Consider the following 9,173-nt stretch of genomic DNA (forward strand, 5'->3'; position numbering starts at 1 on the left):
TTATCATATTATAGGGCTCCAACAAGCATAGTAACGGACTTGGATCAATGATCTGCCCCATCCCTTCCCTCTTTTATTTACACCATCTAGTGCCTATAACCAATTTTTCAGATCTATAAGAAGGCTTTAGCTATTTGGAACTCAGATACAACAGTATCACCCATGATACGTAAAAAAATAATTGTAAAACCCTGCAATCGCACAAAAGAAAAAAGAAAAAAAACTCAGAAAATTTACTTATTGATTAAACCTAATTTATTTTTTATAAAATAAATTGTATTTTCTTTATACATTCGAAAGCAATATAATGCATTCCCGGTTCGATTTTGTTGGTTCCGCTTCTTGCAGTTCAAGAACCGGAATTGCTTGAATCGCTAGATTGATAAGGGTACAACCTTTTAAGATGTATTACTTTATATGATGACACTTTAGAGGCTAAATTAAGTTATTTAATTGAACTTATTAATGAAATAGGAGCAATATTTAATGAATAAAAATTATTTTGTTCTTTTTAACTCTGAGGTCAGCTCTGGTATATCCCTTCATCTCAACTGTCTACGCCACTAAACGTACTAACTCACTTATATTGAGTTAGAACAACATCCATTTTAGTTAACAGATACTACTATAATTTCATTTTGACCAATTAATATGTCTTATTTACTGAATATATATTTCATTAATTATGGAACTTTGAGCATTTGGATAATGTAATGAACAAGAGAATACTTATCAATATATAATTTTCACCAAAAATGAATGATTACCCAATTAATATACAAACAATCCAATGGAAGTTTAAATTGCCAATTATAACTCTCATCCAAAGTGGATGATTATTTATTTAAAGAGTTTCTTACTAATGGTTGATTGTTATTTTACATTGTATAAAGTCTCAACTTGTACGTATCATATATATAAAATATGTTGTGTACTATTTTTAGCTTGTGTAGACTTATTTTTCAAGTTGTGTACAAAAAATAATATGCAGAATTTACAGTAGATGTGATGAAGATACTGCAAAATTGTAATATCCTTTGTTTACGTATAATCGATACATTAATATCATAATTCCAAAACGTAGTTGAAATCAATTACATATAAATATATGGAAACTCAATTGGTGGCCAAACGTTGATATCTAGGTTCCTCTGGTCCTTTTGTAAACTGTATAGGGTCTCTATTAAGGCTAATTGTACTTTAACTTGTGTTGGTTATCAAAGTTTTCAATGATAATAAGAAACAATTTATCATTGCTAGAAAAGGGTCGTGTTCTAAAAAAATAGTGACTTTATTTAATCTTATATAAACAAAATGAGGAAATTTGAAGCACTTGTCTCTCATATTTCTCCTCAATTATTGAATTTTGATGTAATTATATCAATTGACAGAAAAATAATCAATAATTCAAATGACATCAGTTATATGAGAAACTATGAAAAACTGACTACAGTATTTCAAAAATTACTTTTTCTCCTCCAAATCAGTTTCTAACTCGAAAAAATAATTGACATAAATTAGCGATTTTTTTCTACACTAATCTTCATTATAATAAGTCGAGAATACATGGTATAATGATTTTTATCATAATACAGGGTGTCTTTAACGAATTATAATCAATTTCAATAAAAAAATCAATCTTTTTAGCCCCTTGACTGTGTCGTAAAATTTCACTTAAATTAGTCAAAATTCATCGTCACAAAAAAATAATGATAAGGTGACATGAAAAGGGCTATATTGGGGCCAATAAATGGTCGCTAAAATGAAATAACGAATATAAACTATAGCTAAAACTCTTGTGTAAAATATTTCCATCCATATATTTTAATAACAAATAGTGATGGGACGATTAAAAATATCCCAATCTTTCATATTTTAAATAATAGTTAAAAAATACCGTTTTGCTGTCAGGTGTGTCCACAGGATTATATATTTTTTTTTTGGGTAGGGGGCTTGGTTTTTGGAATTTCTTAGAAAAAAATTCCAGAATTTTTTTTTTTTTGAAAAAATACAAGTTGTAAATTACTTGAAAAAAATTCTTATATACAATTTGATATTTTTTTGAAAAATCTACAACTATTCACAAAAAATTAAATTTTCCATAAAAAAAATTCAAAAACCCATTGCTATTCTCTAAAAATTTAATTTGTTGGAAAAAAATTTCAAAAATCTAAAGTTGTTTTTGGATTTTTTTCAAAACCCCAAAGGTATTTACAAAAAAAAAAATTGAAAAATTAAATTTCTAATATAATTTGTTTTGGAAAAGAAATTTATAATATTAAATTTTCTAGTAAAAGGCAAAATTCCTTAATGTGGTGAGGGGGGCGGGGGGTACTATTTTTATTTCATAATTTCAAAAAGTAATAAATAGTTAAATATCAGTAATAAATAACAATTGGAAATTTAACATTATTTTCCCATGTCGATTCGGATGAAAAAAACACCTGATTCCGATGAATCCTTCCATCACTAATAATATGAAGGGGGAAAATTTGGGATTTTCTTGTGATTTCGATTTTTCTTCAATGTCGTTTTTATGTTGATGTACACCACATATGTAATACCTTGACATAGTTGGGTTGGATAAATAGTTCAATTTAGTAATCATAATTAATTAATACATATAAGAAAAATCATTCTAGCCCCTTTTTCTTAATTAAGAGACACATTTGACTCTGAGTTATGATTACATACATATGTTATGCTTACAATAGAAAATGATATTTATTAGAGAATAAGAGTCTAATATAATGTGGATACTAATAAGCTTTTTTCGATTTAACTGATAATATGAAACAAGGTCATATTTCGTTGTTTATCGTTTACATACATAATATGTACAATCATAGAGGAGAAAAAAAAAAACTGAAAAAAATCATTATGGACAATTTAGTAGTTAGAGCCATAATTATCACTTCCACTTAATCTATTTAAACACGTCTGTCTGTGGCTGTAAATAAGCAACGTACATGCTTATATGTATGTATGTAGTTACCACCAAATATCTTTTGAGAATTTATTGAGGGTTAGATTCTGGATCATGTTAAATTTCACTCTAATTATCCAGAACAGCTTTATCAAGACGTGAATGTGTTTTTTTACAATTCTTTTGTTTTATTGTACGAAAAGCAAAAAAAACAGCGACGTTACATTTTTGACCCCTTGCTGCTTGCTCCAGTGGTAGTGTGTGACATCTGCGTTGTTATCGTCTACCTATGTTGTACAAAATGGATGACTAGAGAAGAAGAAGAAGATAAATGAATTCATTTAAAATGGGGGAAAAAAATAAAAACTTTGTTTTCAACTCCTCATCAGTTTGACAGTCTTTAATGTTGTTTAGTTGTTTGTCTAATACATTTTTTTTTTTTTGTTTCTTTCAAAATATTTTTTTTAATTTGACATTTAGTCATAACTTTAGCGTGAGTATATTAAAAATATTAATATATCAGGATTTATAATACAATATCCAAGATGAATACACTGTCAGACAACTCACGTCATCTACTGAAATGTTGGCACTTGATTGGAATATCCATACCATTATCTGATCATGGCTATATATTAAAAAAAATTATACTATATTTTGTTGTCATCTAGTGAGCTTCTATCTTCTTTTCCCCATATCTCCTGCTGGGAGAATTAAGAGAGGTTTTTTTAATTTATAAATCAATGAGTCATACAGGATTATTAATCAATTAAAAAAGTTGAGAGTTGTTTTCGATTAGATAAGATTTATAATTAATTTTCTAAATGAATTCAATTGTTTTCTACTTACTAATATAATGATTTTGTTTTAGGGAGTATAATATTACGAGCAAAAGCTGTCTTATCATTTTATATAAAACGTTTCAACATAAAAACAATCTTGAACAAAAATCATAATAAAGTGAAACTCTCAATATATTTTTTTACTTATTATATCATTGGCGTCCATATATTAAATATTAAATTTTTAACCAAAAATCAATATTTGATTTTTTTATCAAAAAATAAAATATATATAATACAATTTTTGAAATTTTTTTTCAAAAAATTAAATTGCTTGTAAACAGATGTGGATTATTTTATTTTATTTTGAAAAGCTATTGGTTTTTGAAATTTTTTTCCAAAATTTTTTCTTTTTTTTGTGGAAAGCTGTGAATTTTTGATTTTTTTTTTTATAAAATTATATTTTTTCTGAACAACTGTGAAATTTTGAAATTTTTAGTGAATGTCTGTGGATTTTTGAAAATTTTTTTTGCAAAAAAATCAATATTTGAAATTTTTTGTGAATAGCAATGGATTTTTGAAATTTTTTCAAAAATTCTCAAAATCAAGCCCCTTCCCCTAAAAAAATATATTCTTGCGGACGCCCCTGTATAGTGTATATTCATACAGCCCAATATTTAATAGACATATTTAAATTAATTATAGGCTTTGTATTTAAATTTTCTAGATGATTTAATATACTCAAGTAGTTTTGCTGTACTTGAAAACCTTTATCTGATTTAAGATACTTATATTTACCCCGATGTGGTCTTTCAAAATAAAACCTCTCAATATAGCATTATTTTATTGTGAGGTTCATTTTAGGTTACATTAATTGAAATTTGTTGGACCTCCACATGGTTAATAAGAATAATTTATTAATGGAGATGGAGGGTAATTTGTGGAAGAATACGAATGTAATCTACACTACATTTTGGAGACAAATTATTCTAGCTTTTTTTTGTGTTGACAAGTCACCTATACCTGTGTTCACACAACAGTATATTAGTTATCAATAATGAATAAAATATATTAATCGCCATTAAGATTAAATCAAATCATTTATAGGTACAACTCACAAATAACTAAAACTTTCAGTCATCAAAATGCAGCAAATATATCTATATATCAATGAGTGATGCAAGATGAAGGCTAAGGAGGAATGATGGATTGTCGTACTAAAACAATCCAATTTTCAAATAAGAAATTAATAAAAAATCCCTTATATTCAAACATTTTTGTAGCGTCATATTTGGTCAAAACGTCAACAATGATGGATCATTATGAATACATAAGTCAATACTTAGCTTCCTTATCATTTTTTAAAGAAATAGTAAAGAGCAATAAATCTCCATAATGAATAATGACACTTTGAACAATGTGAATTAAGGTTAGAATTATAAAAAAAAATGCCTTAGCCATTGTAATCTATTCGTTAGAAAAACAGACAAACCCAAAATAAAGCTAAAATGCTTTTTATCAAAATAGTGTGAGGACTGGACTACATATGTATTCCTCGACGAATTATCGTCCATTTCTATGGACACATTATTCTTATTAGCAGTTTAGGACTGTTGCATATGGTACATAAAATAGCCAGAATAGATGGTCACAGTATCAGAATAAGAATTCAATTTTTTTTTCTACAGAGGCCATATAGGAGTAAATATAAGTTTCTTAAATCAAATCAAGGTTTTAAATTATAGTTGAAATTCTTGGGTATCCTAAACCATCCCACAAAAATTTGAATAAAAAGCCAATAACAGACTTAAATATGTATATTAGTTATTTCATCTGATACAGGGTGGTCCAGATAAATGGGGAACATATTTAAAGGTTTATAACGAACGAAATAGATAGAGTGAAACCATATTTTTTTTTATCATTAGAAAGCTATATTGAATGAAATTCAATTATAGAACTGAAATCCAGATTTCTTCATGACCTGGGCCACACGGCGTGAAAGCATTGGCAGGCTTGGGCAACGTTGTGTGGATCCATCTTTGCAACTGTACAGGTAATAGAGTTCTTTAGAGGTCCACAGACGAATTATACTTGTATCATGTCTCATTTATGGCCCTACTTCAGAGAAAGAAATCTGCATGTGCTTAGGTCCAGTGTGTTTGTAGGATAAAAATTTGGAATCCAAAAGTGAGGAAATTTTGTGGCCATTACATCTTGCACTTTTTGGCCTTGTGGGGCGGTGCAGTGCCTTGTTGGAAGGTATAATTTCTTCCTTTGGGGACTCCACCCATCCAGGGAATGTAAATTAAAAGTGAAAAACCAGGACCAGTACAATGATAAAGCTGGATCTGCACGAAGTTGCTCGGACCTTCCAAAGCTCCCGGCGAAGTTATCTAGAAAGACATATCTCATTATAATAACTGATTTTCATTAAATTTAGCTTTCATATAATAAAACAAATATGGTACCACACTATCTATATCGTTCGTTATAAGCTTTCTTAGATTTTCCCAATTTATCTGGGCCACCCTGTATTTATGAATTAAATAAATAATTGGGATTTTCCTTTTTTTTTTTTTTTTTTTTTGAGATTGTTTTAATGTTGACCCACCAAATTTGTTCCTCTTTATAATATTTGAAATTAACTTTGCAATTAGTACAATGATTCAACAATAACTCTTAACTTAAAAATAAAAATGAGCTTTTAGCATATACATACATATAAATTATATGTAATGTATGTATTGAGTCCAGAAATAAGCATAGAATTACATGCTCATACAAGTGATTAATCAGCAAGAATTGAACAGGAAATGATATAAATGAAATAAAAATAAAATTCGTACGTGCTTTTGGACTGAGTCATCCTCTGAAGAAAAAGTGACGCTTATGAAATGGATGCTATATTTGATACAAAAAGAAAGCATTCTGCATAGGGGTCAGAAATTAGTAAGTATTAATATTAATTGTTTAAGGAAATAGTGATTATATTAACCTCTAACAAATATGTAGACGGAGGCCGTGTAACAGATATGTTATTATTTTATAAGCATTGTACCCTTAAATGTATTTTGTTTTCCCGGGATTTTTAGGGGTTACATTACTACAAGAAATTCCCGAGAAATTCTGGATATAATTATTTTATAATATTAGTTTCAATTGATTATATATAATCCATGTACCTCTGAGAAATGATGCTCATCAAGTTGTGACAGGAACACTGGAGGTATCAAGATACCTATCAAATTATCAACTATTATTTTTGCAGTTCAGAAAGGGGCAAAACTTCACACCATCTCTGGGAGTGTACAGTTTTAAAACCTGTTTCCCCTGATTTTGAGAGCTGGTAAAGGAACGCTTGAGAGACTCAGTGAAGAGAACGGACTTTTTCACCCTAGCTTCTAATGATAAAGTATATCATCACGCAATGATCGTCAAAATTCAATCAGGCATCCACACCGGCATCCGGCTCTAAGCTTGACCGATGCCTGATAAATACCTTTAAAAAACTATATTGATATTTAAATATCTTATTTTAACATACTATAACATGTTTTCAGTATTTCAAAATATTGGAAGTAAATTCTGGTTATGGGAAAAATATATACATATAATCGATTAAATGAAACGTCAAATAGTGAATATTGCCTAATGAAGCACCCAAAATGTTTTGAATGATGAAACTTTACTAGAACTACAATCAAATCCACATATACAGTATATGTTCCTAGTCCGTTTTTTTTCTTTTTATACCTCATACCTACAGCAACATATGTACGTGCAGAGGTGTCCGCAGGGGGTGGGATGGAGGGGCTATAGCTTGCCTCAAATTAAAGAAATATTTGTGTTTTCAACTATAATTTTATTTGTCATCCGGGCAAAATATACAATAGAGTAAAAAATTTAATATTTGAATTTTTTTTCCAAAAAATTTAATTTTTGTGAATAGCTATTGATTTTTGAAATTTTTTCAACAAAATTTAATATTTGAATTGTTTTGTTAATAAATGTGGATTTTGGAATTTTTTTTGAAAAAAGTTAAATTTTTTATTAATAACATTGAATTTGCTTAACTTTTTCAAAAAAAATTAAGCATTAAAAATTGTTTTTTCAAGAAATTTAAGTTTTCAAAAAAAAAAAATATTTACTGACTAGCAATAGATTTTTTAATTTTTTTTTCCTAAACATTTAATTTTTGCTAATAGCTAGTAATTTTTGAAATTTTTATAAATAATTGGATTTTAGAATTTGTTTTTGAAGAAGAATAATATTTTCAGAATAACTTTGGATTTGTTTATTTATTTTTTAAAAGTTTAATTTTTCAAATTTATTTTCCAAAAAATTTAATTTTAGCTGATTAGATATAGATTTTCGAATTTTTTTTCCAAAAAATTTAATATTTTTAATTTTTTCCAATGAATTTAATTTTTTGTGAATAGCTATGGATTTTTTAATTTTGGATTTTTTTTTCAAAAATTCCAAAACAATTTAATTTTGAGGCTTTAATAAAAAATGCTAGTTTCTAATAGTACAAATTTCAAATACTGCCTCCGGTATAACTATTTATTCATAGGTGAGTGTAGGAGGCAATACCTCGCAAAAGGAAGGCCACCCAGGATGAAAATTGACTTTGAGTCGTGTTTCATTGCATCATCATCATGGAGAGAGAGAGAGTCATTGACCAGGGATTGATCATCCATGAACTGAACTTTATGTTTATCTATCATCAAGTCATGATAATTATTTATACCGAAATTTTTTTTCTTCCCCTCTTCTTTTGAGAGCTTAACCCCATCATATGAGAGGAAGACAAAAAAGAAAAAAAAAATTAATTATGTTGTGTCTTACATTATATTTTGTAGTATGTAACTCGTCTTTTTGACTCTTGTTACGAGTAAAAAAAAGCAAATAATTAACCTTTTTTGTTTTGTCAACTATTTACTTCTAATTTAAAATACATCCATAGTTGTAAAAATAATCATTAAAAAATCTGTTGAATTCCATTACTGGGGTGATGACATTTTGTTGTTTGTGAGCTTTGCTTTGCTATGGGTAAGCTAGGTAACAGGATATCCAATCATCTCACCCCTCCTAATAAGAAGTAGCAATTATGTATTTAATTTGTCTAAAAAGTTCTCAAATTCCTTTTGAATTATTCGTTAAAGTTGTGTTGGGAAATTATCTATATTCTTTTGATCGTTGGACTGTTGGAAGTCTACAAATACAATACAATTATTACTCAATACGAAAGCCAACACAGTTGTTTTTGTTTCATAACACGTTAGCATTGTTAATGTGACTTATTTTGGTGGCCTAAACAAACAAGTTAACTATAAAAACGTCTTTTTTATTAATATAAAGAAAAGTGCTAAACTATTGGATATAAAAATGTAACTAACAACTACAAAATTTAAACTAATTTATGCATCAAAAATATATCCCTTTAATGCTTAGTTTTAATG

Source organism: Lepeophtheirus salmonis, chromosome 5 (assembly GCF_016086655.4).
Source record: "Lepeophtheirus salmonis chromosome 5, UVic_Lsal_1.4, whole genome shotgun sequence".
Classification (NCBI taxonomy): Eukaryota; Metazoa; Arthropoda; class Copepoda; order Siphonostomatoida; family Caligidae; genus Lepeophtheirus; species Lepeophtheirus salmonis.